The 26,583-nt window shown below is 35.6% G+C and overlaps 1 pseudogene; it reads right to left on the bottom strand.

The window, feature by feature from the left end:
• The window catches only part of LOC102960978, a 117,218-nt pseudogene extending 91,305 nt beyond the window's left edge, over positions 1-25,913 (bottom strand).
• Between the last annotated feature and the right edge of the window lie 670 nt (positions 25,914-26,583).

Here is a 26,583-nt window from a genome sequence, read left to right as displayed (position 1 = left end):
GACTGCCAGAGTTAACTTCTTAAATTTTGTAACGTTTGTCTATTGTGCATGCCTTTCAACAGTCCTGCGTTCCATGTTGATAGGAAGCCCTAACTTCTGTGTCGGGCAAATCAGGTGAATCCAATGTTATTTCCACCTACCATCCCAGTACACCCTTCATTTGTTACACTTACTCTACTCTTCCTTTACAATGTTCCTAGATTTCTTACAGTAGTTTATTTTATCCCTCCAAGAGTAGTTTCGGGCAAGCATGAAAATTAGTGACCTGGTGCACTCATCTATATTTTTTTCTCCACTGTACTATTATTCAAGGTTGATAAGATATGTTGTTTGTGTACCCAAATGTATTTAATGAACAGCCTACAGTAAGTGCTCACATGAAAGCTTTTTTTCAATTAAATAATTAATGTGAATATACATCAAGAAAGGTTGAATGTGTGCACATAACATGCACATATTGTCACATAGTTTTAAAAATTAAAACCTGAATAAAATTTCCACAGTTAATCCTCTTGTTTTCATCAGTGTGTTCCAGTGAATTACTTTACAAGACATTGAACTGAAGCAGTAGTAATTTTTCTAGTTACCTCACCAATTTACCTAGTCACTAAGTCTTGAAAAGTCATACGAATCATAATATTAGGCATTATTGATTTTTCAAAATTTTGCCAAAAGTAATAAAGTATTGTTAACATCTTCACTGTATCTACCACCATTCTTACCATAGTACTAGAATTCAGAATTCTCCTTAGATCATCATATATTTTCAGAAACTGTAAACATGCCACCAATGATGGACATGATATGTAATGAGGAAAGCTCGTTTCCTTGTGTCTTAACAAGTGATTCAGCAAAGGATCACTTATCCTAAGCAATTTCAAGACTATAACCAGCCCTAATGTCCCTAAAGTGAAGTATATTGGAAATTCAGCAACATTTAATTTGATGATAAACCAATTTAACTTAGAATTTTCTGGCTTCCATGTCTTTCAGATTTCAACAATTTCAACAATAAATAAACTTTGTTTTCTAGTAGAGGTTAAGGGGGGGTGGGAAGGGGAAAAAAACAGTCTGGTTAATTCAACAGAGAATTTTCATCATATCTTTCTCATTTTACACAAGTTCTCCAAACTGGAAATGTTCTATCTTCATACTTACAAAAGTATTAAAAATGTTTAATTAAGATGAAATAACTGGGGTGCCTGGGTGGCTCAGTCACTTAAGCAACTGACTCTTAATCTCAGCTTAGGTCATGATCTCATAATTTGTGAGGTCAAGCCCCACTTTGGGCTCTGTGTTGATGGTGCAGAGCCTGCTTGGGATTCTCTCTTTCTCCCTCTGTCTCTGCCCACTCTCTCTGTCTCTCTCAAAATGAATAAATGATTTTTAAAAAATGATTAAATAACCAAATGACATAGTTGCCCTTCAGAAATTTTTCCATCTCATGTATTTTCAGAGATTGAATAAATATATGCATTTTAAGTGTAAATACATATGTGAATCTCCTCTTTAACACTGTCTTATGGTTTCTAAACATTTAATAAGTATTTTATTTTATTAAACTTTTATAGCAGAAAATTTGCAAGGTTTGTTCAGATAGTTCCCATTACCTGAGTCAGTTTGAGAATGCACTAATTAAATGGACAACAGCATCCCTAAATCCAATGTTGGTTCTTTTCTTTAGAATAGGGCTGATGGTAGAAAAGATAGTCCCAGGATTTGGCTTATTAATAGCAATGGGGATGACAGATCCCCAAAGTAATAAATACCAGATGGGAGCACATAACTTCCAGAAGCCATGATGCTACATTTCTCATAGCAAATGGCAAGGTTGGAGAGACTGCGATGGGCTGTACCTGCAGAGAGTTCTGGAGATAGTTAATACAACATGGTATTCTGTCTCAGGGTCAAAACACATGAAACAAATGAAGACACTACTTAACATCTACAAGTGAAAGAAAACACACATTTAGGAGCAAGAAGTTTAGAGAAATTGCCCTAATAAATCGCAATCCATTTTTCAGTTACTTAGCTTAGGTCAGTATTCAGATAGAGTTTGTTGACTGAAAGTAAACTCCTAAGAGGAATGGCCCTACAACACTACATCACGTATATCTTATAATGATTACTCCAGCCCTGCCCCAAAGAGACCTATAGCCATTTACTTAGTTGTATTTATTGTGGGCAATGGGTAAAAACCAGGACATTTCAAGACTGTTTGCACAATGAGTCTGAGTTGACATCGATAACTAGAGATCTCAGGCATCAACCCCATACCCTCTTGTAGTAGAAGTATATATGGGTCAAGTAATAACTGAAGTTCCAGATAAAGTTCACTGGCTTAATGTCCCACTTATAATTCTGACACTGGATCCTTGGCCTGTGGGATAAGAGCTGTCATAGTGAGGAAGGCCAAATGGAAGCCTCTGAATCTGTTCCTCTCACCAGTCAAGATAGTGAATAAAAATAATATGCATGCCAGAGTGGGAGGAAATGGTGATGGTGGGTATAAGTACCACCTTTAAAGATCTAAATGGTGTGAGGATGGTTGTCCTTATCATATTTTACATTTAATGAACCAGTCTGGCTCCTGTAGAAACCAGAAGGATTCAGGAGTATGAGTACTTAACCAATTGGCAATTCAAATCACAGCTACCCTGTAGAACACAGTCTTGTTGCTCAAACAAATTAGTAAGACCTCAGATGCATGATATGTGGCCACTGATATGGCAAATGTATTGTTTTCTATTCCTATTAGAGAAAAGAAACTAATAGTATTCATGATTTGAATGGACAACAATATGCGTTCACAATTTTGACCAGGGTTTACGCCCCTGGCTATTCCCCTCTGTCATAATATAATCACAAAACATCTAGACCACTTACACATCCCGAGAAACATCAAAACATCACATTAATGTACTACACCAATAACATCATGCCTTGGTATACTAGATGCCATGATAAGACACCTGAATGGCAGATGGTGGGGTAAAGTCTGGGATTTGCACTTCAGAAAAAAAAAAAAATTGGGAGCCAGTACTTAAGGGCAGGCATAACAGGACAATCCCTCCAAAGTAAAATACAAGTTGCTAATTCTCTAAATTTCTAAATGTTGGTTTAAACTTGATATATGTTCTTTTTTTTTCAATAAAGTCTTAGAATAAAAATAGCCATATTCTTACACTTAAAGGCAGAGTGAATCTTAATCTGATCTAACAAAAAATATGTATATGCAATCTACTTATCATTTTCTTGTTCATTGAGCTTTCGCAGCTTGGATATCCAAATACATAAAATTTAAATATATTAAATGAAATTATATTTGAATTTAAATGAAATTTAAATTTGGACGACTCCAAATTTAAACAAAATTTAAATATATTAAATGAAATTATATCAAATTATCTTGATTTTATTATTTTTTTATTTTGGTTAAGTTCTAAGCAAAAATTAAATTTACTTTGACATTTTTGACCTGATTGTCATAGAAATTCATTTCTCAGTTTACTAGATTCTCACGGTGTTTGGATTAGCAAGGTCCTAAATATCACTGTTTAGTACTTTTCAGGTCAGTTTAACCAATGAAATTGGTTTTCCATGCAAAATACTTTCTAAACATTATAAAAAATAGGTTGAAACAGACTTGATTTTATTAAAGTAAGGGTTGCAATGTGTTTCTCTCTGGGGACTTAGTCATCTCTGAGAAATCCCAAGGCTTCACAGAATTCATCAATTTCAGTGACTTCTTTTTAAAAAAAATGAAGAAAAACTTATTCATGAGAGTGACATAGTAGATAGTGGCAGGACTAGGCAAACTGTTCAGAGTCTTGCTTTTTAATTCTGGTGTTTACATTATATCAGAGTAGACAGGTACTAATGACTCCAAGATGATAAAAATTTGAGGTTAAAGTATTTCTGGCATATATTTCAAAATAATCCATTTAAAAAGGTTATATATGGCTGTAAACATCATTCCACATTTATGGCTCTAACCCAATAATTATTTTCTGATAGAGTAATTAGCCCCATAAAAGTCATTTTCATTAGCACTTATTCTATGGTGCTGTAATTAACCCTTTACATTCCATCACCAGCTGTGATATAATAAACATAAACAACCTGAAATTTATTACTCCATGCTTTACCTAGCATAGAAATTGAGAGCTAATTATAACATAAGTAAATATTTGTTGGACTGATTAATCTTACAGTTTGGGCCATTTCTTTATACCTTTGCAACTAAAGGATATTGACAAAGAAATAAGTATTTGTTAGTTTTTATTTAATATTTGAAAGTTTTTTTTCCATGTGAAAGTTTTCTTTTTTTTTAATTTATTTTTTAATTTACATCCAAGTTAGTTAGCATATCATGCAACAATGATTTCAGGAGTAGATTCCTTAATGCCTGTTACCCATTTAGCCCATCCCACCTCCCACACCCCCTCCAGTAACGCTGTTTGTTCTCCATATTTAAGAGTCTCTTAAGTTTTGCCCCCCTCTCTGTTTTTGTATTATTTTCGCTTCCCTTCCCTTATGTTCATCTGTTTTGTATCTTGAAATATTCATATGAGTGAAGTCACGATATTTGTCTTTCTCTGACTAATTTTGGTTAGCTTAATGCCCTCTAGTTCCACACATGTAGTTGCAAACGGCAAGATTTCGTTCTTTTTAATTGCCGACATATACATATATATATATATATATATATATATATATATATATATATATATATATATGTATATACACACACCACATCTTCTATATCCATTCATCCATCGATGAACATTTCCATACTTTGGCTATTGTTGATAGTGCTGCTATAAACATGGGGGTGCATGTGTCCCTTCGAAACAGCACACCTGTATCCTGTGGATAAATGCCTAGTAGTGCAATTGCTGGGTCATAGGGTAGTTCTATTTTTAGTTTTTTTGTTTGTTTGTTTTGTTTTGTTTTATTTATTTTTATTTTTTGTAATTTAACTTTATTTTTTATTTTTTAAAATTTACATCCAAATTAATTAGTATATAGTGAAGAAATGATTTCAGGAGTAGATTCCTTAATGCCCTTACCCATTTAACCCATCCCCCCTCCCACAACCCCTCCAGCAACCCTCAGTTTGTTCTCCATATTTTTGAGTTTCTTTTGTTTTGTCCCCCTCCCTGTTTTTATATTATTTTTGTTTCCCTTCACTTATATTCATCTGTTTTGTCTCTTAAAGTCCTCATATGAGTGAAGTCATATGAGTTTTGTCTTTCTCTGACTAATTTCACTTAGCATAATACCCTCCAGTTCTACCCACATAGTTGCAAATGGCAAGATTTCATTCTTTTTGATTGCTGAGTAATACTCCATTGTATATATATACCACAACTTTATCCATTCATCCATCAATGGACATTTGGGCTCTTTCCATACTTTGGATATTGTTGATAGTGCTGCTATAAACAAGGGGGTCCAGTGTCCCTTTGAAACAGCACACCTGTATCCTGTGGATAAATGCCTAGTAGTGCAATTGCTGGGTTGTAGGGTAGTTCTATTTTTAGTTTTTTGAGAAACCTCCATACTGTTTTCCAGAGTGGCTGCACCAGCTTGCATTCCCACCAACAATGCAAAAGAGATCCTCTTTCTCTGCATCCTTGCCAACATCTGTTGTTGCCTGAGTTGTTAATGGTAGCCATTCTGACAGGTGGAAGGTGGTATTTCATTGTGGTTTTGATTTGTATTTTCCTGATGATGAGTGATGTTGAGCATGTTTTCATGTGTCAGTTGGCCATCTGGATATCTTCTTTGGAGAAGTGTCTATTCATGTCTTTTGCCCATTTCTTCAGTGGATTATTTGTTTTTTGGGTGTTGAGTTTGATGAGTTCTTTGTAGATTTTGGATACTAACCCTTTATCTGATATGTCATTTGCAAATATCGTCTCCCATTCTGTCGGTTGCCTTTTAGTTTTGCTGATTGTTTCCTTCACTGTGCAGAAGCCTTTTATTTTGATGAGGTCCCAGTAGTTCATTTTTGCTTTGCCTTGCCTCTGGAGATGTGTTGAGTAAGAAGTTGCTGCAGCCAAGACCAAAGAGTTGTTTGCCTGCTTTCTCCTCGAGAATTTTGATGGCTTCCTATCTTACATTGAGTTCTTTAATCCACTTTGAGTTTATTTTTGTGTATGGTGTAAGAAAGTGGTCCAGGTTAATTCTTCTGCATGTCGCTGTCCAGTTTTCCCAGCACCATTTGCTGAAAAGACTGTCTTTATTCCATTGGATATTCTTTCCTACTTTGTCAAAGATTAGTTGGCCATACGTTTGTGGGCCTATTTCTGGGTTCTGTATTCTATTCCATTGATATGAGTGTCTGTTCTTGTGCCAGTACCATTCTGTCTTTATGATTATAGCTTTGTAGTATAGCTTGAAGTCTGGGATTGGATGTCTCCTGCTTTGGTTTTCTTTTTCCAGATTGCTTTGGCTAGTCGGGGTCTTTTCTGGTTCCATACAAATTTTAGGGTTACTTGTTCTAGCTCTGTGAAGAATGCTGGTGTTACTTTGATAGACATTGCGTTGAATATGTAGATTGCTTTGGGGAGTATCGACATTTCAACAATATTTGTTCTTCCTATCCAGGCACATGGAATCTTTTTCATTTCTTTGTGTCTAATATTTGAAAGTTTTAAAAGAAATATTTTTTAAAATTTTATAGAACCGCAATTTCATTTGTTTAATCTCTCTGTCCCATCTATTCCATGAGCCAAACTTCACTTTCAGACATACTTTAGGAAGACTTTGATGCCTCATGCATATTAGAAAATGCATTTTCTGAACAAATATTGAGCAATGACCAGGCAAGGCTATTTTTGTATTCATAATGGCTATTGGAAACACAGCAGACACACACAAAAATATGAAAATGTAGTTAGTATGAAGCTTTATACTAAATCTAATAGTCAAAAGAAAAGACTTAATCTTGTTACTGGTTGCACATTCAGAAGCGGGCATGTGTTTTGTATCTGTCTATGTGTAAATGTCAGTTAATGCACATGACAAGACTGGATTAATGCAATGTGCTGGAGAATACTCACACATGTACAAGAGGGATACCCAACAGTGCCAATTATCAGTGGTCCAAAAAGTAATTTCACTAAATAAAAAAAAATTCTGGATTTTTCTGTATTGATCCCATAGAAAAGCATGGCCCATATTGTCTTAATTATACCAGGAAGAAGCATCTCCTCTTCTATAAGAGAATCCCTTTCCTTGTTCTCCCACTGGTTTCTTTGTCTGTGATCAGAGAATGTGTAAATTATCTTTGCAACTACATAAATACATTTAAAGTTAGGAGTCCTTTACTTAGTAGTTCTTGCCAAAAAATCAATTCTATTTTTACTCATAGCTATGCTTTCCGTGCTTTTTGGAAAGAAATACTTTTGCTGAAAATTCTAATGCATGCAAATTATAACATGGGTAAAGAATAGTTTTGTATAGAATTATGACCTAATCTGTACTTGAAACAATAAAGTCTCATGGTCCTTACAAAGAGTATTATTTGGAGCTAAGCAGCACTTTCTTTATCAAAATAACTAACACTGCAGCAATACTTTTTAATATGCATAGCAAAGTTAGCTTTCTCACACCTCAACCCTATCATAAGCAACCAAAGTCAACTGTGAAAATTTAAACACATTTTCAGATATTAGTGTTTAAAGCATAGACAACCATACCTGTGATACCACCTGAGCTATCCTACCTTGTTACCTTCTGCCCCACCCTTTCTATTGTCATTGAGCTATCAAGAAGTGGTCCCTTGGTGGCCACCTTGGAGAATCCAAGTATGATAGGCATCAACATGAGTGACCCTCTCCCGAAATTTTTGGAATTTCAGGTTATTTATTTATCTATGGAGATAATGCCTGTGTCCTCAAATTGCGATTTTCTTTTTTCTTTTTCCAAAAATGTATCACCCTGTGCACTGCCAGCCACTTTAGAGATGTCTCTGTGCAAACCATTGCATGAGTTTTATTTAGTTTTTATTTATTTTTAATTTGGGGGACTAAGTAGAGGAACTGATAACATAACTGATTGTTCCTTCTTTGGATTTCACTTTCATCTGTTCCTCATGCCTCTTTTTAAAATTATATTTAAATATATAAATATGTAATGTATATTGCCTGGTGCAATACAGGTGCCTGGATGGCTCAGTTGGTTATGCATCTGGCTTTTGATTTCGAGTCAGGTCATGATCTCAGGATTCGTGAGCTTGAGTTCAGCACCAGGCTCTGTGCTGACAGCATTGAGCCTGCTTCCAATTCTCTCCCTCTCCCTCCCTCTCTGTCCTTCCACCGTGTGCACATGCTCGCTCGCTCTCTCTCGCTCTCTCTCGCTCTCTCTCTCAAAATAAACCTCTCAAATGAATTTCTCTCAAAATATATGAAAAAAATATATTTTAAAGTTTCTATCTATAATGTATATGTATTTGTGTTCTCCTTTACTCTGTTATCAGCAGAGAAGGCAACTGAATACACATAACTCATCTTGAGGATTTTCTCCCTGAGCACAGAATGCTGTTTAAATTCTTATATACATGTATAGATTTCACACTCAGGCCCCTGGAAAACTACCCCCCCCCACCTCCTTGTATGTAAGAATCTTTCCATTCTCCTCAAGCCTTGATATCAAGTGTCACTAGTTCTGTCATGAGGAACTATCCTATTTCCAAATTTGCCTACACCGATCCAAAAAAGTGCTCAGCAAAACAGACTCCTTCATGGCTTCAATATCTTTCTCCTTCTGAATAGAGTATGAGATGGAAAATCAAACCAAGTAAACAGTGATGAAACATTTTCTATCACAACGGTATAAACTGTAATCTTGAGATGCTTCTCCAATCCTCTACCTATCTCTGAGAACTACAGTTCTACTTCAGAAGCATGTAGATCTCAGGGGTTCTCTTCTCTGTCTAGACTCTAACTCTGTATTCTGTCATAGTGTGTCATGTTTCATTAAGCCTTGCTCTTTGTATGAGGAATACATCTCCCGATTGTATTTTTAAACTACAAGGATTTTGTTTTCTAAACTTCCTCTGGTAACCTGACCTTAGAACTTAAACCAGTCCCTCCCTCTAAATATTAAATTCCAGGGGAACCTGGGTGGCTCATTTGATTAAGCGTCTGACTTTGGTTCAGGTCTTGATTTCACAGTTTATGGGTTCAAGCCCCATATCAGGCTCTGTGCTGACAGCTCAGAGCCTGGAGCTGCTTTGGATTCTGTATCTCCCTCTCTCTGCCCCTCCTCCACTCACGCTCTGTCTCTCTTTCTCTCAAAAATGAATAAATGTTAAATTAAAAATAAATAAATGAATAAATGTTAAATTACCAATTATTATAAGTTGCCAGCACCTCTTTATAAAAATCTGGACAATTACCTTGATGATCTAATAAATATTCCTTTTAGATATTTAGGCATCTTATACTTGAACTGGTTAAAAATCAAATTCATCAGTCTGTACTCAATAACTCTCCTATAATCCTGACTTTGTATTAAAGTTCTAAATATCCCTATACTTGAAATTTCAGAATACCCATTGGCACCCAATTTTTGTCCTCATATGTGATATCCAACACTTTCTTCAAATCATTTGGTGTCTAAATCACACTATCAGATATATAACAATATTTTTCTCATTCCAGATATGTATTTGTGTTTTCCTTTACTCTGTCATCAGTAGAGGAAGACAGATGGGTACACATTACTCATCCTCAGGATTTTCTCCTTGGGCACAGAGTGCTATTCACATTCTTAGAGGAGGAAAAGAGCATTCTAAGATTACACTGAGCATTCATTTTTAATTGGGGATATAATAGATGCTTGGAATATATTGCCTTATTTAAATTTTCTAGAAATTGTAAAAGATATATAGTATTATTTCTTTACTTACAAATGACAAAAAAAATAGGTGTGAGGGAAGTGTATTCATTTGCCAAGGTTGCCATAACAAAGCACCACAAACTGGGTGGCTTAACCAAAAGAAATGTATCTTCTTATAGTTCTGGAGGGTAGGTAGTCTGAGAAGAAAGTGTTGGCAGGGTTGGTTTCTTCTGAGGATGGTACTCTGTCTTTAGCTTGTAAGGAGCCATCTTTTTTGTCTTCACATGGTCTTCCTGAGCATGTCTGTGTCCTCATCTCCTTCCCTTACAAGAACTTTAGTCACATTGGCTTAGGGCACACCTGAAGGACCTCATTTTACTTTTTAAAATACCTTATCTCCAAGCACAATCACCTTCTGAGGTAGTGGAGGTTAAAAGGGGACACATTGTGGGAGGGGGCACAACTTAGCTGATAATAGGAGGTCTTATCCTCAACAAACTGTCAAAGACAGAAAATGGTAGAGCCACAGAGTCATAGATGTATGCAACCATGCCTCCTGGTAATCGGTAAGGTATAGGTTAGGAGTATTTAAGAGAAAAGTAAACTATCAATTATATCTTAGCATAAATGCACTGGGGATATGTCTACCAATTATATAATAACAATGCCTGTCTTAGCAAATGGAGTTTATACTTTTCTACAAAACTAAAGGCCAGAATGAAAGCACTGTTTTCTTTTCTTTTTCTTTTTATGTGCCTCCCCAAAGAGGACAATTCTTCAGATGCTTCCTCTGTTAGTCTCCCAGACTTATTGAATTTTGCCTTTAATGTAGTAATTCAGGTAATTATGCAGATCTCAATCACTTTTCCATTGAGCTAAAACAGTTTTTATTTTTACTATGACATGCCAATACATTTTATATCAAATTTCAAAACTTAGGGTTATAAATTGTAGCAGGATTTATAACAGATTATAACTGCTTATATGCAATTTTTATTACAAATATGTGGCCACAATATTGGTGTTTATCTCATTTCTTTTTTAAAAAATTTTAAAATGTTTATTCATTTTTTAGAGAGAGACAGAGCATGAGGGGGGGAGGTGCAGAGAGAGAGGTTAGAAACAGAACTCGAAACAGGCTCCAAGCTCCATGCTGTCCGTACAGAACCTGAAACAGGGCTCAAACCCACGAACCGTGAGCTTATGACCTGAGCTGAAGTCAGACTCCTAACTGACTGAGCCACTGACATGCCCCTATCCCAACTTTCATATATAGCATCTAATGAGAACCAATGAGTATTTGGGAATTTGTATTGGGTACTTTCAAGAACTGCAAAGAGTCTGAGATTTTTACCTTATTTAGCTCGACACAGTTTCATGGATGCTGGTAAGAGACGTGAGACTCTTGGGTCAGAGACAAAGATTTTATACTCATTGCACAGCAAGCCCCATGAGCTTCATGTTCATAGTAGTTCTTTATATCTCATAAGTCCCATAGGGAAGACTTGGACAAGCCCATATGGGTAGTGTGCATACAGTAGATTTGTGTCACTGCTGAAGAACTCAGTACAGCTTATGAACCTTTGATAATAAGCTTCAGTAAATCTGCCTGATCTTTACCCTGCAGGAAGATATGAACAGAAAAAAAAATCTTCCCTTTAGTCTGGAAAGTGACACTATTTCTATCATCTTGGTTTTCGCTCTTCAATCATTCTTGAAATGATAATGTGAAAGAAAAGTTGTCAGTGTCTCTGCTCGCAAGATGTGTGTAAATGCAAGAAAACCATAGAGAATTGTGTTCCATTAAATTAATAAGAAAAGAGATCTTGTATCTGCTCATTAAAAGTCATGCATCATCTAGTATTTTTCATTCTGAGTAAATTTGTTTCAAAAAGTAAATAGCTTATCTTTAATTTAATGCTGCATTTTAGGCCAGGCATGAATGATTTCCAAAGCAAGTCATTTCTGAAGTGTTCAGCCAAAAAAAAAAAAAAAAAGTAATATGGTACAACTTCAGTAATTGCTACAAAAGTTATATTTTACTCATGTATACTTACGCATAAAAGTCAATAAGAGTTTCCCCACATTTCAAAATGTATGTGTACATCTAATGCGTCATTTAGTTCAACTCTTCATCTGAAAGGTAATATTTGGATAAGGTCATGTGTGAGCCATTTTTGTTCAAATAATGTTCTTACATTTAGTTAGAGCATAATATCAAATCCCTATTTATTGAGGAAGTACGTTCCTTATTTTGTCTATTTAGTAGTGAACTGTAATTTGTAACTAATTAGATATGTGGGAAAGAAAGCTACTATTTTCCCTGTTCCTGTGTACATATACTCTAATTTCATGTTGATTTTGTAATGGGGTGTGTGTATGCCATGCAATTAGATGCTGTCAACAAAATTGTTCTTTACTTAAGCTTATGAGGTCAGCAATGTAATTGCTGTAATGTGGTTGACCAAAGGAGTCAACTAATTGGACAGTAATGAATGATGCAATATCCCATTATTTCATCAAGGATGAAATTCCTTGAGGCTAGAAAACTTTTTTGTTTCTCATTTGTTTGTTTTGAGAGTCCCTACAAAGCTTTTATATTGAGAGGAGAAATTTGTTTAGTATTCACTTCTGGTTGGTAGAAATATTTGTGATTGTTTTCAAGTTCTGAGAAGGTTTTCTAGCTGGTTGTAATTAACAGGCCTCATTTCTTTATCTGCCTCCAGTTCAATGACAACTTAACATTATATGATGACTAAGCAATGTATCAACATGTTGCATGGACAGCTGTATGTTTGGGTTTTTTTCATGTGAAAGTGGTTTATTCTGAACACCACTATGTTGCCTAAAAGTAACTCTTAATAACATTTCCAAATAGTTCCTCCTGTCCCTGTTACCTTATATAGCAATTTATAGATTAAGGAAACTTTTTATCATAAACATCTTCCCAAATATATTACACATTAAAAGATTATAGGTTATTTGACTTTTATATATCTAAATCTCATAGAGAGGAAAGAGATACTTTTAAATTCCTCATTTTTTAAAAAAATTCAGTGTATTTTTAAATTATTGGAAGTCAATCTGATACTATAACTTTGATCTAAATCTGCTAGGTTACCCAGAAGCAGAAATGTTACAATCTTTATGTGTTTTATCACGTAGTTTTTATCGCTTTAATATGATAATGGGTCATTCTCCACTCAACCACTGCCAAAGCGTGACATTTTTACAATGCCCATTACCTCAGCAGTACACTTAAATTTGATTTATAGCTACTATTTTATGGCATGTTTGTCCTTAGGAGGCACTGAGCAATGAGATAAAGAATATTAATGTGATTGGTTTTCAGAATAAATGAATATCTTGGTTGTCATCGTCTGGAGACACAATGCCGACAGCAACAACAAAAGTATCAAACTGCCAAGCAAGAGAAAGCCAGCATTTTGCTTATTCACAAATGTAAAAAAAAAAAAAAAAAAAAAAAAAGAGAGAGAGAGAGAGAGATAGGCTAACGCAGAAACAACTGGGAAAAGATGGATGAGTTATAAATAGAAATTCTAAGAAGAAAGGGAGAATACGAAATGGCATTATATAAATGACAGAAATCATACCTCTTTTTCTCTCTCTCTCTCTCTCTCTCTCTCTCTATATATATATATATATTTATCAATACCTCTACTGATATATGTATATATATACATGATTTATAAATATCTCTATCAATGCTTCTATTGATATATATACATATAGATATATAGATAGATATAGATACACACACACATACATGATTTACGTGCAATATGACAGAATGAAGAAATGACAACTGTATCTGGTTTAAAAATATGTGGAATCTTGAACAATTCTGAGTTGTAGTTGTCAGGGAAGTGGAAGAAGAGAAGAGTTCACCTAGAAATAAGCCATGTCTTTCGAAGCATTTTTTTGAACTCTTAACACCTTTTCTCTTTCATGTTCTCCTACTTTGCATTCATATCCATGTCTAACTATGTATGAGATTTTTATCTTTACATTGAATGTTGACTGACTTAAAAGTGATCTGCGTATCATTGCCTGAATTGTAAATGAAATGGCTGTGATTTGGAATTATTTTATGTTTCTTGTAGTGGATTGTTAAGGGTTATTTTTCATTTATTCAACTGGACTAATAGTCATTGACTTCAGCATACTATATGTTTAGATATCTTATTTGTAGTATTCATAATCAGTAGGAGATAGAGTCTGTATTTGTAGTGTATGTTATGTTACAGGGAGTAACACATCTGATCAAGGGTGAATGAGGGATAAAAGTGAAAATGTAAAGTGGATTACAGTAAACTAATGCACAATTTATCATTGGTTTCCATTTTAGCATTGATTTCAACATTAGTTTTTATTTTGATCTCATAATCTGTGATGAATAGACATAGCATACATCTGAATATCTTTTGCTAATTTAAACTATAATTGTGGAGTCCTCACCCTTGAAAAATATAATATGAATTTGACAAGATCATATATACATATATATATGTGTGTATATATATATGTATATATATGTATATATATGTATATATATGTATATGTATAGATATACATATGTATAATATGAATTTGACAAGATCATATATATATATATATATATATATATATATATATATATATATACACTCACACACCTGTGTCTATTTATTATTTGTATCTACACACACACTAGCACAGGTCTGAGGCAGCATGCTTATATATGTCTATATCTCTATATATACGGAGAGAGAGGGAGGAAGAAAGAGAAACAGGAAAAGAGACAGAGACAGACAGAGATATATAGCAATATATAGACACAGATCTATGCAGATATATATGTAAATCCCCTTACTACTACATAAGCTTTAATTTTTTTTAAGTTTTTATTTAAATTCCAGTTAATACACAGTGTAATATTACTTTCAGGTGTAAAATATAGTGATTCAACACTTCGATACAACACCTGGTGCTCATCACAGCAAGTGCACTCCTTAATCCCTCCTCCTCTCAGGGTTACCTTTCCTTTTTTAAAAATGTTTTACTTATTTTTGAGAGAGAACATATGAGTGGGGGGTGCATAAAAGGGGACTGAGGATCCGAAGTGCGATCTGTTCTGACAGCAGGGAGCCCAGTACAGGGCTGGAAATCATGGCTCAAACTCACAGCTCAAATTCACGAACGATGAGATCATGACTTGAGTAAAAGTTGGGCACTCAACGAGTTGAGCCACCCAGGCATCCCTCAAGGTGACCTTTTCCTAAGGACACATAAGAACATTCATACTTGATTATGCAAGTGAACTTTTTTCCCCTGGATATAGATCTATGTCTACGCTTTTAGGACTATGAGGTTAGAATGTATCCATGGTTAGCTCTGATTTCTAACAGTTCCAGGCATATTTCTTTATCAGATATTAATGTTATAATTCAAACCTTTTTTTTAAATTTTTAAAAATTTTATGGTTGTTTATTTTTATTTGTTTATTTTTTTTAAAGTACATTATTTATTTAAATTCAAGTTAGTTAACATACAATGTAGTATTGATTTCAGGAGTAGAACCCAGTGATTCATCATATACATACCACACCCAGCACTCATTCAAACAAGCTCCCTCATTGACACCCATCCCCCATTTAGCCCATCCCCCTAGCCTCCTCCCCTCCAGCAACCCTCAGTTTGTTCTCTGTATTTAAGAGTCTCTTATGGTTTGCCTCCCTATCTGTTTTTATCTTATTTTTCCTTCCCTTCCCCTATGTTCATCTGTTTTGTTTTTTAAGTTCCACATATTACTGAAATCATAAGATATTTCTTTTTCTGACTGACTTATTTTGCTTAACATAATGCACTCTAGTTCCATTCACATTGTTTCTTGTGGCAAGATTTCATTCTTTTTGATCACCAAGTAATATTTCATTATATGTATAATTTATATATTATATAAAATACAAATTATATTAAATATATATTAACATTATATTAAAATATGATATATTTTGTTATATATGCATATATTTTATTATATATTCTATTAATATATATTAATAAAATTATATAAATCACATCTTTTTTTTACTTTTTAAAAATTGTTTATTTAGTTTTTGAAAGAGAGAGAGAGCAAGTGGGAGAGGGACAGAAAGAGAGGGAGACACAGAATCTGAAACCAGCTCCAGGCTTTAAGCTATCAGTACAGAGCCTGATGCGGGGCTCAAACCCATGAACCATGAGATCATGACCTGAGCCAAAGTTGGTTGCTTACCCTACTGAAGTCACCCAGGTGCCCCTGTATCACATCTTATTTATGTCCTACGACTCATCAATTGCACTACTAGGTATTATCCAAAGTATACAAATTGCTGACTCAAAGGGGCACATGCACTCTGATGTTTATAGCAGTACTATCAACAATAGCCAAATTATGGTAAGAGCCCAATGTCCATTGAATGATGAATGGACAAACTAAATTTATTTAAAGCAAATTATATAGGGTTCAAATTTAGATCCAATAGTATGACTGTTTTATCATATATAAACTTAACAATAGTTTTGGTTGAAAAGAAAGTACCACAGGTTTTTGTTTTTGCTTTTGCATTAATTTTTTTTTTTTAATTAGAAACTATAGGCATACCTGGGTGGCTCAGTCAGTTAAGCAACAGACTTTTGATTTTGGCTCAGATAATAATCTCAGGGTTTGTGATATGTAGCCCCTTGTTGGGCTCTGTGTTGACAGCAGGGAGACTGATTGGGATTCTCTCTCTCTCATTCTCTCTTCTCCATCTCGGCTCATGTTCTTGTATACACACATACACACACACACAAACACACACTCTCTCTCTCTCTCTCTCTCTCTCTCTCTCTCAAAATAAAGAAACATTAAAAAATTAAAATATACAGAAGATAGTTTAAAGCACTATAGAGTATCAATTACCCAAAATAAATAAATGTTGACATTTTATGTTTTCACATGATATTTGAATATATTAAATATTGCATACAAAGTTTAAATAACTTTGTTTCCCTCCCTGAGTTCACTCCCCTGTATTCTAGCGGCACCTGGGTGGCTCAGATGGTTGAGCATACAACTTCACCTCAGGTCATCATCTCATGGCTCTGAGTTCAAGCTCCACATTGGGCTCTGCACTGACAGCTCAGAGCCTGGAGCCTGACTCGGATTCTGTGTCTTCCTTTCTGTCTGCCCCACCCCCTCTCAATCTCCCTCTCTCTCTCTCCCTCAAAAGTAAATAAATAAAACATTAAAAAAAAAGAACAAGGTATCCTACAAGTCCATCTTTGTATATTTAATATATAAAAATAGACACATAAATGATAATAGTTACTAATTATATTCCTTGCTACCATTTATTTACTTATCTTTTGAAAATTTTATATATTTATTTATTTTAATATAATTTATTGTCAAGTTAGCTAACATACATTGTATACAGTGTGCTCTTGGTTTTGGGGGTAGATTCCTGTGTTTCATTTGTTATTAAATATTTAGTGTTTATTTATCTTAATATTTCCAGTATTCTGCTGTGTTGAACAGATTCCCTTTTCCACTTTTATCTTATACTGGCTTCAAGGTCATCTATTTCTCTTCTATAAATGGTTAGTTTATAAGTTTTAACTTTTTTTTTATTTTAGAGAGTACAAGTGGGGGAGAGGGGCAGACAGAGAGAGAGAGAGATTCATTTTTTAATGTTTATTAATTTATTTCTTTTTAGACAGAGAGCATGAGTGGGGGAGGGACAGAGAGAGAGGAGAGAGAATCCCACCCACACAGCACAGCTCCACACCCAGCACAGACCCCACTTTGGGCTTGATCTCATGACTGTGAGATCATGACCTGACCCAAAATCAAGAGTTGGATGCTCAACAAACTGAGCCACCCCAGCGCCAGTATATTTTTTCAGTGTCAACTAATGAATTTTCTTTTCTTTCTTCTTACTTTTCTTTTGTTTTTCTTTTTTTTTTAATTACATCCAAGTTAGTTAGCATATAGTGCAACAGTGATTTCAGGAGTAGGCTCCTTAATGCCCCTTACCCATTTAGCCCATCCCCTCTCTCACAACCCCTCCAGTAACCCTCTGTTTGTTCTCCATATTTAAGAGTCTCTTCTGTTTTGTCGCCCTCCCTGTTTTTATATTATTTTTGCTTCCCTTCCCTTGTGTTCATCTGTTTTGTGTCTTAAAGTCCTCATATGAGTGAAGTCATATGATATTTGTCTTTCTCTAACTGACTAATTTCGCTCAGCATAATACCGTCTAGTTCCATCCGCATAGTTGCAAATGGCAAGATTTCATTCTTTTTGATTGCCAAGTAATACTCCATTGTATATGTATATACAACATCTTTATCCATTCATCCATCGGTGGGCATTTGGACTCTTTCCTTACTTTGGCTATTGTTGATTTTTATCAAATTGTTCTTATCTTACTATATATAAGGATCTTAGAATATAAATCTGATCACCTTTCTCCATGTCACTCTTAATCCCCATCACCTATTTCACCCATCTCCCTACCTACCTCCCCTCTGGTAACCATCAGATTGTTCTATATAGTTAAGAGCATGTGTATGGCTTTCTCTCTGTCTCTCTCTCTCTGTCTCTCTTTTCTTTTGCTCATCTGTTCTATTCTCAAATTCCACTTATGAGTGAGATCATATGGTATTTATCTTTCTCTGACTTATTTTGCTCAGCCTTATATTCTCTAGCTCTATCCAAGTTCATGCAAATGGCAAGATTTCATTCCTTTTAGGGCTGAATAATATTCTGTTGTGTATATATACCATCTGTTCTTTATCCATTCATCGATCAGTGTATACTTGGGCTGCCTCCATATCTTGGCTACTGTAAATTATGCTGTAATAGACACAGGAGTGCATGTGTCCCTTTGAATTAGTGTTTTCATAGTTTTTGGGTGACTATGCAGTAGTCAAATTACTGGAATGTAGGATAATTCTATTTTCAATATTTTGAGGAAACTCCATACAGTTTTACACAATAGCTGTACCAGTTTTCGTTCCCACTAACATTGCATGAAGGTTTCTTTTTCTCCACAACTTCATCTACATCTGTTGTTTTTGTGTTTTTGATTTTAGTCCTTCTGACAGGTGTGAGATGATATCTAATTATGGTTTTGATTTGCATTTCCCTGATGATGAGTCATGTTGAGCATCTTTGCATGTGTCTGATGGTCAACTCTATGTCCTCTTTGGGGAAATGTCTGCTCATGTCTTCTGACCATGTTTTTGATGGATTATTTGTTTTTTGGGTGTTGAGTTGTATTGGTTCTTTACATTTTTTGTATACTAACCCTTTATCGGATATATCATTTGCAAACATCTTCTGTCATTCAGTAGATTGCCTTTTAATTTTGTTAAACTTTTTTATTTTAGTGGGGTCCTAATAGTTTATTTTTGGTTTTATGTCCTTTACCTTAGGAGACATGTCTGGAAAAATATTGTCACAGCTAATGTCACTGACATTACTGCTTCTGTTCTCTTCAAGGATTTTTATGATTTCAGATCTCAGATTTAGGTGTTTAATCTATTTTTAGTTTATTTTTGTGTGTGGTGAAAGAAGTGGTTCGGTTTCATTGTTTTGCATATGGCTATCCAGTCTTCCCAATACCATTTGTTAAAGAGACTGTCTCTTTCCCATGGCATATCCTTGCCTCCTTTTTCAGAGATCAATTGACCATTTGGTTGTGGGTTTATTTCTAGGTTTTCTGTTATATTTCATTGATCTACATGTCTGTTTGTATGCCAGTACCATACAGTTTTAATTACTAATGTTGTGTAATATAACATAAATTCTGGAATTGTGATACCTTCAGTTTTGTTTTTCTTTTTCAAAATAGCTTTAGCTATTCAAGGTTTGTGGTTTCATAAAAATTTTAGGATTATTTCTTCTAGTTCTGTGAAAAACACTTTTAGTGTTTTGATAAGGGCATATTTGTAGATTTCTTTGAGTAGTATAGATATTTTAATAATATTTAAGTCACACGTTCTTGGTGTGTTAACCAACTAGCCCAGGTCCAGTGGTAACCTAATTAGTGCCCATGCGCCATGGTGGCGATTGGTAGATATTATCCAAACATTGGTAACATCAGAGAATGTAATAAAATTAGTAGTAAAAAAATAAAATAGTAGTAATAAAGTTAAAATTCTTCACTTCCAGTGACAATTTCTACTCAATTTCCTAACTTATTTACCATTAAGCTGTAAAACTCTGTAACGGATGCCTGGGTGGCCCACTCAGATGAGCGTCCTACTTCAGCTCACGTCATGATCTCACCGTTTGTGGGTTCAAGCCCCGTGTAAGGCTCTATGCTGATAGGTTGGAGCCTAGAGCCTGCTTTGGATTCTGTGTCTCTCTCTGTGCTCTCAAAACTCTCAAACTCGTGCTGTCTCTGTCTCTCAAAAATAAATAAACGTTAAAATAACAACAATGACAGAAAAACTCTGTATCCAAATACAAGTTCTTTGAGGGAAACAATATACCCAATCAATCTTTGTATCACTCAATATCTACTACTGTGCCTAAAACAAGGTATATAATTAATCTATGTCTGTTTAAATTAATTGAACCCAGCTTCCTTATCTCCCAACCTCAGAACCTCAGTTTTTTTCTGCAAACATTGAAAAATGATTATACAAGTAATACTAAAGGATTAGATAAGTGGTAGAAAGATTTGTTAGTAATTATTTCTAATTTTTAAAAAAATATTTATTTTTGAAAGAGAGAGAGAGAGAGCGCGCGCATGCATGAGCGGGGGAGGGGCAAAGAGAGAGGGAGACACCGAATCTGAAGCAGGTTCCAGGCTCCGAGCTGTCTGCAGAGTCCGACCCAGGGCTCAAACTCATGAACTATGAGATCATGACCTGAGTCGAAGTCAGATGCTTAACTGAGCCACCCAGGCGCCCCAATATGTTAATAATTATTAAGAAGAAATGGACTACTAAGAGCTATCATATTATAGTGAGTAAATTAAAATAAACATGATATTTAATATCTGAGGACCTGGAAATGATTCTAGTCAAATCATTTTAAATTCCCAACTGTTATATTCTTATTTTAAAATAAAAGTATTAATAATGCTCCCCATGTATAAATTTTAAAGTTAGTGTGAGAAATGACTTTGTGAATTCTATGATTCTTGTTAAGTGTTAAGTTGGATCTGTCTTACAGCGTGCCTAACCATATTATTTACTCCAGGACCACTTGTATTATATAAAAAGAGGACATCTGTAGCAGGCACTGCTTAAGTCAAAGCAACTAGACAGTGAGGGACATACATCTTGCGTATATTTCCATATGGCCAATATTATGGCCATAATAGGACATCATTAGTCTTGCCACACTCTTATTTAAAAGCTGCTTTAAAAAATGGTCCTACCTCTCATAGGTATAAGCATTGTTATAACTTTAAGTTGCTTTTACGCTGTGGTCTCAAACATTAAGGTTTACCGAATCACCAAGAAGTCAGGTTAAAACTCACACCCCTGCCCTTTCCACTCACTCTGCAGTTTTTGGTTCCATAGCTCTGGGATAGGGCTCGAATATTTCCATTTCTGAAAGATCCCAAAGAATGCTGATGCTCATGGACTGGGAAGTGCATTTTGAGAATCTCTGCTCTCAGGCAAATATGGTCACTTTGGTAAATTATTAGGAGGTAACAAATATTAATTGCCCAAAAATGTTTTAAGAATTTTAAGTGTCTTAGCTCAGGGACTGTTGGCAACAACTATATAAAATAGTTATGCAATTTCTTTACATTTAAACAATTTCCCTAATGGCATGTAGCTTATAAATGCCAATGCTAGGATTTGAACCCAGGGATTCTGGCTCCAGAATCAATTCAGGGCTCAAGAATCCATGTGCTATATCATCACATTAAACTACTTTTCAAGCATCGAAAGAATTGATACGAGGAATCCTGTCACTGAACCCTCCTCCCATGGCCTGTTTCTCTTCCCTCTGATATTTCTAGCTCATCTGTGCTCTGGATTTTACATTACAACTGGAATGGATTTTTTTTTCCAAATTTTTATCAACCCTTCATTGCCTGCCTAGGGCAATAGATTTTAAGTCACATACTAAACCTGACTGTGATCAGAAAATTATTATTATTATTATTATTATTATTATTATTATTATTATTTTAGATATATTTTTTTAAGTGATCTCTCCACCTGATATGGGTCTCAGACTCACAGCCCTGAGATCAGGAGTCACATGTTGTCCAATTGAGCCAGCCAGGCGCCCCCGACCAGAAGACTATTAATTCCCACGCTTGTCTCTATTCTTCATTTTTGTCATGTTAAATTTTGGTAATTCCAAATAATATTTCTGTTCTATTTTTTTTTTTAATAATTCAATCCTATGTCCTTTTTTGCTAGTGGTTCCAAGACTTTTCCCAGGATACCCTGCTGGCTCATGCTCTTATGCTTCTGCTTTGTCTACCTGATGAACTACTACTTATCTCTATGACCTTAAATGAGTCATCTCCTCTATGAAGCCTGAACCTTCTCCTTCAGGCAATTATTTGTTGCTGATTCTTAGTCTGTACACATAGATTCTGCAAGTCAAGGGCTAGTGTCAGATCAGTGTGGCAGAGAACTAGCCTAGAAAAGAGATTCGGGTATCAAATGGCAAATGTTTATTTATTTTTTATTTTTTTAATGTAATTTATTGTCAAATTGGCTTACGTACAACACCCAGTGCTCATCCCAACAAGTGCCCTCCTCAATGGCCATCACCCATTTTTCACTCTCTCCCCTACCCTCCTATCCACCCTCAGTTTGTTCTCTGTATTTAAGAGTCTCTTTTTTTGTTGTTTTAATTTTTTTAATGTTTATTTATTTTGAGAGAGAGAAGGAGAAAGAGGGAGAGAGAGAGAGAGAAAGGATGAGCTGGGGATGGGCAGAGAGAGAGGGAGACACAGAATCTTAAGCAGCCTCCAGGCTCTGAGCTCTCAGCACAGAGCCCGATGCAGGGCTTAAACTCACGAATCGTGAAATCATGACCTGAGCTGAAGTCGGACGCTCAACCGACAGAACCACCCAGTTGCCCCTGTATTTAAGAGTCTCTTGTGGTTTGCCTCCCTCCTTTCTTTTTGTAACTATTATTTTACCCTTCCTTTCCGCCATGGACTTATGTTAAGTTTCTCAAGATCCACACATGAGTGAAAACATAATATCTGTCCTTCTCTGACTTACTTCACTCAGCATAATGCCTTCCAGTTCCATCCACATTTCTGCAAGTGGCATGATTTCATTCTTCCTCGTTGCCAAGTAGTATTCCGTTGTATATATAAACCACATCTTCTTTATCCATTCATCACTTGATGGATATTAAGGCTCTTTCCAGAATTTGGCTGTTGTTGAAAGCGCTGCTATAAACATTGGGGTACAAGTGCCCCTATGTATCAGCACTCCTGTATCCCTTGGGTAAATTCCTAGCAGTGCTATTGCTGGGTCACAGGGTAGATCTATTTTTAATTTTTTGAGGAACCTGCACACTGTTTTCCATAGTGGCTGCACCAGTTTGCATTCCTACCAACAGTGCAAGAAACTAAATGTGAGACAGGAAACCTGTCTGACCTCTTTGACCTCAGGCACAGTGATTTCTTACTCAACATGTCTGCAAAGGTAAGGGAATTAAAAGCAAAAATGAACTATTGGGACCTCATGAAGATAAAAAGCTTCTGCACAGCAAAGGAAACAATCAACAAAACTAAAAGGCAACCGACAGAATGGGAAAAGATATTTGCAAATGACATCACATAAAGGGCTAGTAGCCAAAATCTATAAAGAACTCACCAAACTCCACACCCGAGAAACAAATAATCCAGTGAAGAAATGGGCAGAAGATATGGATAGACAGTTTTCCAAAGAAGACATTCAGATGGCTAGCAGACACATGAAAAGATGCTCAAGGTCACTCATCATCAGGGAAATACAAATCAAAGCCACACTGAGATATACCACCTCACACAGGTCACATTGGCCCAAACTGTGAATGTTTAACACAGACATGGCAGAGGCTCTCTACTTTCCCTTGCCATCAAACTTTCTTCCTTCTCCTTTTGTCATTTTTCTCTCCAGACTTTTTTTTGGCAACTCCTCCTGAACATTGATAAGGCATAAGATTTGCTGAAAACAATTAAAAAAAAATAAAAGCAAGCTCTTGAAAGGACTGTTTGGTCAGGATGGGATTGTGTCAGAGATACCGAGCAAGAGGCATGAAAAACTGGGATAATGCTCAATATCCAAACTCCAAGCACAAGCGTTCTAGCAGTTGTAGATGAAAACTGATACTTGAGCCCTATCACCAGAACAAGTTCCCCTCTAGGCTCCGCATCCTATAGAAGTTCAGCCCTGCTTCTACTGGGAGAGCACCCGCTACGCAGGTCTCCCTCATGTACGTTCATGCATGAGCTGAATGAAGCCTTTAACATCTTTTTGAGTTGCTCAAATTCTTTTGACAAGAAGAGAACCCTAAAATTTAATCTCAAGGGAGCTATTTAATAGCTGATTCATCTAGGGAAAATTCATTGAATTTGAAAACTTGAAAGTTTTGATCATTATCCAATAAAGTATAGATTAGAAAATTAGACACTATGTGTAAAACATGAGGTAGGTGACTCCCCTTACCCTTTATTTCTCAATTATTCCATGTATGATAATTATTTAAACACTTATGTTTTTTTTTTTCCTATTACTGGAACATGAGTTGTTAGGAAATTGAAAAGAATGGGTTTATTCATTTTTGGGGGTATAATGATCACTTACCACATACCTGGTATGAAAGACACAGCAATAAGTGCTGTATATTTTCTGAATAAATACATGAGCTGTGGGGCATTAATCTCTGCCATACACACACACACACACACACACACACACACACACACACATATATATACACACACATATATATGTATATATATATGCCATATATATATGCCATATATATATGTATATATATGGCATATATATGTATATAATACATACATATACATACCTGCAGCACATACAACCATTTAATAAAAGAAAATACTGAAAGTACGAATTAGATGTATGTTTCTAAAATAAGTGTATGTAACTTATTTTGTGGGAAGAATTGGAATGTCTTATTTAACCTTCATCTCTTCCTGTCCCTTTTGGTATAGAAGACACCTTTCCAATAACCAGTGCCAATCCTTCCAGTCCTGCCCCCAAATTCACAGATTCTTCTTCATTCTCGTTGTTGAGAAATGAACACATGCTTGTTTCTAACCCTGTCACTGTACAGACGAGCACATGTCCATGAGGAGGAGGATACGACCATCCAAACAGGGCTGGGAAGGAGGTAGCATTGAAAAGCTGCTCACTGGCACTTGATACTTTCCCCAGGTCATCTCATCTCTCCCTATGTCTTCAGTGACTGTATAAACGTATAGGGCGGTTAATTTCAGAATCTATTTTTCCGGTGCTCCCAACCCTTCTGGATTATAATACCAATTTTCGATTTGAACACATTCTTAATTAGACAGTGAAACCAAGAGTGATGAATCAGCAAATGTCAAATTTAGTAAGTCCAGGGGCACCTGGGTGGCTCAGGTGGTTAAGCAACTGACTCTTGATTTCAGTTCAGGTCATGGTCTCAGGGTCGTGAAATCAAGCCCCGCCTCGGGCTCTGTGCTGAGCGTGAGGTCTGCTTGGGAGTCTCTCCCTCCCTCTCTGTCTGCTTTTCTCTCTCTCTCTCAAAATAAATAGATAAATAAATAAATAAATAAACTTAAAAACAACTCAGTATGTCCAAAACGGAACTCATATTTCTCCCTCAAATATGTTCTTCGTTAGAGTTTACATCTTGTTAAGGGAGTTTTTCTAGGAATCCAGCTAAATCTTGGGGGTCATCACGACTCCCTCTTCATTCATGTCATCGATTAGTCATATTATCTTCATATTCCACCTCATCAATATGTCTAGATTCTGTCTCTCGCATACCTCCACTACCTTGCTTCAGACCTTCGTTATTTCTTACCTGGCATTTTACGGTAATTCCTTAACCAGTTTCTCTGCTTACATGTAAATATGACTTTAATTTTATCCTGCTTCTCATTTACTATAATGTAATGTGCACTCCTCCTCCCTCTGTCCCTTTTGGACAGAGCCTGTGTTCTGGCCGTATTTATCTATTTAGGATTCCCTGAATGTCCTGTGCCCTTTGACAAAGTATGCCATTTATGCAATGTTCTCATTGCTTGGCCTATTTTACATTCACATTCTCTTGCTGGCAAGGTTTCTAATTACCCTTCAAGGCTCAGCATTAATGTCACCTTTCTCTGATATCTTTCCTGGTCCCCTTGATAAGATTAGTTTTTCCTCCCTCTCTAATCTCAAGTAATCTATACATATACCTACTATGGAGCCTATCAACACACATTGCCATTTCTTTATGCGTCCTTCACTCTCTCCCAGTTAGACAGCACTGCTATTCTTCGAGGTTCTGCCTCGCATGGACTGTACAATTCTTTTTCCCCTCGGGGAAAAGCAGATAGCTTCAGATATAGTAAGCTCTAAATTAATGTTTGAAATGTTTTTGAATGCATCAACACATTCCTACTTTCCTGTTGCACATAGTGCGGCCAAACAGTGAGGCTCTTGAAAACCTGTACAATTTTTTAAAATAAGAAAATGTACATATATTATGTTATTACC

Source organism: Panthera tigris, chromosome D4 (assembly GCF_018350195.1).
Source record: "Panthera tigris isolate Pti1 chromosome D4, P.tigris_Pti1_mat1.1, whole genome shotgun sequence".
In the NCBI taxonomy this organism is placed as follows: domain Eukaryota; kingdom Metazoa; phylum Chordata; class Mammalia; order Carnivora; family Felidae; genus Panthera; species Panthera tigris.
The sequence above is the reverse complement of the archived record's forward strand: the minus strand, read 5'-3'. Positions and strand labels throughout refer to the sequence as shown.